Here is a 5054-nt window from a genome sequence, read left to right on the forward strand (position 1 = left end):
GGAAAGGGTCCTCATTGTTAGCGTCCTCCAAGGCTGCCTGAAGCCAAGGAGGAATATCATGCATCCTCTTCTATGAATGTCCACAGCATGGTAGTTAGAGAATTAGTAGAAATGAATTAATCAAACATGGTGTGCAAACATAATATAGAAATTGATGACAAAAGAAAATCAAATTGATGACAAAAGAAAATCAAATTAGACAAATCGGAAACTTACATGTGCGTTGTAACCTTCATCAATGCGCTTTTGAATTTTTGCCAACCAGAGAGCCTTGGCTGCCATGTAGTCTTGCATCTTCCGAGCCACAAACTCCTCAATAAAAGCGGTCTCTAACATGTGCTTATACTAATTTTTGAGGTCCTTCCATACTTGGTGAGCTCGTATGCGCATGATGCGCTGATACCTTTTACACTTTTGCCTAAACTTCCTATCCTTGTCGCCAAATCATTAAAGTTGCTTTATGCCAAGATTTTACTTCCGGATTGGGCATGAGGTTTGCTCCTCTCTCAGCTTCTTTGTGGAGGGGGCGACCTCCAGGGCGCTTTTCAATCTCTACAGTGACTCCATGCAAAGTCTTGAGGTGAGACATCATCCACAGTCTTTTAAAGATGAAGGCCGATTGCTTTGGGCAATCCGCACTTGCGCGGCATTCGCGTGCTAGCCGTCCATCAGGGAGCTCAATCTCTAGATAGACTTTCGGATCTTGGATGATGGCTGCCTCTTCTTGCTTTGCAAGATCCTCAAATACCTCCTGTGCTTCTCCCTTTGCTGCATCCTCTGCCTCTTGCTTGGCCTCAACTCCACATTCCCTTGAGCCCACCAACTTCTTTCGTGGTGGGATGTTTAGGCTCGAGGGTGTGCCCATCCTAGGCAAGGTGTGCTTCCGTGGACTTCTCCTTGGTTGAGAAGTAGCCCCTTCTACATGAGGAGATGTGGAGGAGTAGGAAGCTCTCCTCATGACACAAGGGTCCCTCTTCTTGCTCTTGGGCTATGTCCACCTTCTTGAACTTCTCCACATGTTGGACCTCCTCCCCACTCTTTGCCTTTGGTGAAACATTGGCCTTTCCAACTTCCCATTCACGTGTGCTTGCTTTTGTGATGCGAGAGCAACCACCCTGTTGCCATGTTCTCTTCCCTTTTTTAGCAGGTGAGCGAGCCATCCCTTGGGTACTATATGTAAAAAAATGACACAACCTCAAGCCAAATTAGCTCATCAAATGTGGGAAACCATAAACATGACAATAATGAGAAATTCAAAGTTGCAATCCATGAAATTTTGATCGACCAATTCATCCCCCTTGAATAATTTAGCTTTTGGAAAATGCAGGGAATAACCTCAACATATTGTGATAAAGATTGCTAAAAGAATGTAGGAGCACACTCATCTCAGGTGTATGGGCTGACGCTCATTGCTTTTCCCTCTATTTTCCTCACACACACACACACACACAGCCACACAACGGACTCCCTTTCCCTAACTAAGGATTCACTCAATTCAATTGCAAGGAAAACCTTTTCCCCATTATGGGTTTTCAAGAATGGTATGGCTAAGCTCTTTCAAAACCCCATGGTTGAGCTCATCCATGCAGGCAAAAAACATGCATGGAACCACACACAGAAGCTTGCATGCATCCAAACCTTCAGCGGAAAAAGGGATTGCACTCACCTTTGATGCCTGCTTATCCGCTTGGGCCTCAAACTATACCGAGCTCGAGCGATGATGGGATACCAGTAATTTGTTGCATATAACTCATGCAAGATTCTGTAAGGCCCTTCTCCCCGCCAAACCCCTGTATCCGCTCCACTCGCTGGCTCTTCTCCCCGCCAGACCCCCGTATCCCCTCCACTTGTGGGCTCTTCTCCCCGCCAAACCCCTGTATCCCCTCCACTCGCGGGCTCGCCATGCAACCAACCAATAGTCGCCACGCATCCCTTGGTCCAAGAAGAAAACCATTTTGTACCTAGTGGCTTGATTTGGTAGTTGATGGCAAAAGACCATTTTTTAGCTAATGGCTTGATTTGGTAGTTGATGTCCTCTTATCTCGCCACCTTGATCAGTCCCTACCTTCCTAAGCTATTGCGAATGAGCTTGCTCAGATCCCCAACAGGTAATGCTTTTTTTTGGGAGAGAGAGAGAGAGAGAGAGAGAGAGAGAGAGAGAGAGAGAGAGAGAGAGAGAGAGAGAGAGAGAGAGAGAGAGAGAGAGAGAGAGAGAGAGAGAGATCTGATGTGTGTGTGTGTGTGTGCGCGTGCGCACGCATGTGTGAGTGTGAGAGAGAGAGAGATCAAAGAAATGTGGAAGGGCACTTCCATGGTTGTGTCATTTTGATTGATGCATAGTGCATATCTACCACCTCAGGCTAGTGTACAAAGGTCTCCCACTCAGAACTTTAAAATGGTACCACCTTGAGCTACATGCGTTGATCTATGTTTCGCAGGGCTTCACCTCTCTCTCTCTCTCTCTCTCTCTCTCTCTCTCTCTCTCTCTCTCTCTCTCTCTCTCTCTCTCTCTCTCTCTCTCTCTCTCTCTCCTTTCAATGTTTAATTCTTCTTCCTTGTCTCTTGATCTCCAATTCCAAATGATTTTGAAGATATTAAGTCTATAACTAATTATTAAGAAATCATTGAATAATTCGGGTTTTTCTCTAAAATCAATTAAAAATCCCTTTTGTTAATATAATCCTATTAAAAATTTCAACTTTTGACAATTAAAAACCCCATTCATTTGAACTCATGTGGTAACCATGTCTAAGAGGTGAACCCCTCTAGGAAGGATCCCACTCACTAGCTATGAAGAGTGTGAACTAACTGATTCCATATTTCACTAAGTGTATCCGTAGAAGTGCAATGTTAACCATTAATAACATGAAAGATACATCTAGCCTTCCAAATCATCTACACGTTGGATAACTATGATAGCCAACATCACCATCACTGAGATGAGAGTCAAAAGCATGTACACTATCTGGCAACATATCCAATGTGCCTTGTCTGGTAGTTGAGATTCTCTCCTTCCCTGGTTAAGATAAAAGCCCAAGAACTACTATAGCCAGCAAATGGAACCCTAAGAGACAAAGCCTATGCAAGCACCCACCTAATATAGCAAGCTACAAATTGCATGTCAAACCATATGCAAACCCAAAGGTAGTGGCTAATAGTTGGATGTACATTTAAGACGCCATGTAAACAAGTCCAATCATAGCCAACATTGTCGGTACATGTTCTAATAGGAAAATTGATATGAACCCCACAAATATCAATGGAAGGACCAAAATCAGTGTATTAACACATAAAATAAGCCAATATCTAGCCAAGACTTAAATCATGTGAGCTGACACTACAACCTTTACTGCCACATTAGATATAGAATATATCAACTGATATTATAATTTGGATTGCACTAATTACAAGGTCTTCCTTACAAGGGCAAGGCTAGGAAGTTATGAGCTATTTTCATTTGATGAGTTTAAAATCTTGGCTTCTCTTCTAACGAAATCCTATTTATGTTGCAAATGGATGACGTCTCTCAAGATGCTACACTTATGTTTCCACCACATTGCATTGAGGTTGATAATCCCACCATGCCCTTGGAGATAACTCTAATATGTGGTCACCAATGAGTTGCGTAGCAGTCCGTTGATAAGAGCAAGCGAGACCCTACCAACGCATATGTGGATAAGCACAACATTGATGAACCTAATTGAAATTCCACTATGTCGATGATAAGAGCAAGCGAGACCCTACCAATTCATATACGGATAAGCACAACATCGATGAACCTAATTGAAATTCCACTCCGAGGAGGCGATCGTCAATTGGGCTCAATTCAAACCTTGAAGCCTCAATAGGAATTCACAAAGCATTTCAAGTTTGTGTTCCTGCAAGAATGTTTTAGGACATTGTAAAGCCTGAGCGGTATGTGAGATATGGAAGGCCTTTGGTTTGGGTGCAATTCAAGAGTTACATGGAGGGTTAGATGTATGTCAATTGCGGTGCACTTCTCAAAGTGCAACACGTACTTGGTTATGAGTTTCATGTCCACAATGTTGTCTTATGGAGTGCATTGATTGCAAGGTATGTCCAACAAGGTTAAGGTCAAGAAGCTCTCGGGTTTTTTAGCGGGTGAAAAGATAGGGTGGTGCACTTCTTAGAGCGTAACAGGTCCTCGATGAGATTTATGTCTGCAATGTTGTCTCATGGAGTGCATTGATTGGAGGATGGGTAGTATTCATGTCAAGTGCGATGCACTTATTAGAGCACACGCAGAGCAATGCCAAGAAATCAGTAATAACCGCTACACAAGCAAACATGGAGGGGAATAGAATAAGTCTTTCTTTTGTGAGTTCACTTAAAGATTGTGCTAAGAAGAAGGATTTGTCAAGGCAGTCAAATAAATGCTAATATTTGTGATAGTGAGTTACTTGAAAAGAACACATACTTAATAGGAAACGCATTAGCCAGTATGTATGTCAAGTCTGGTGTAGTTCTCAGGGCGGAGTCAGGGTGCAGCAGGTCCTTGACAAGCTTCCTATCCACAATGTTGTCTCATGGAGTGCATTGATTGAAGGATATGTCCAATACAGTGAGGGGCAAGGAGATATAGGCTGTTCTTTGGAAATGCAGAGAGAGGGCGGTGCACTTCTTAGAGCGCAAAGTTCCTCGACAAGCTTCCTATGTGCAATGTTGTCTCATGGAGTGGACTGATTGTAGGATAGGCAATATGTATGTCAAGTGGGGTGCACTTCTTAGAGGGAAGTACGTATTTCAAGTGCAATGCACTTCTGAAGTGTGATGAGAGTCAAAAAGCTCTGGGATGTTTTCAGCAGATGCAGAGGGGTATATGCATGCTAAGGTGGTACACTAGCTACTTGATTTTTGGGGGCTAGCCACTTCATGTTACTACCTAAGTTTGTAAGTGGTGGAGGTCACTTGTAGTACCAAACTTTTTTCAATATATACATATTAGTGTCGTTTTTTAAAAAGTGAGTTTGAGTGGCTTGGGCCCCTTTGTAACAGCCGTGAGCGGGGGAATTATGACGCGGAGAGCTAGGGGC

General features: G+C 43.3%; 1 pseudogene; it reads right to left on the reverse strand.

Annotated features, from left to right (window-relative positions):
- Nucleotides 1-588: 588 nt before the first annotated feature.
- LOC147427964 (uncharacterized) lies at nt 589-1160 on the reverse strand (annotated as a pseudogene).
- Nucleotides 1161-5054: the final 3894 nt, after the last annotated feature.

This window comes from Adiantum capillus-veneris, chromosome 23 (assembly GCF_014529385.1).
Source record: "Adiantum capillus-veneris isolate H3 chromosome 23, ASM1452938v2, whole genome shotgun sequence".
In the NCBI taxonomy this organism is placed as follows: domain Eukaryota; kingdom Viridiplantae; phylum Streptophyta; class Polypodiopsida; order Polypodiales; family Pteridaceae; genus Adiantum; species Adiantum capillus-veneris.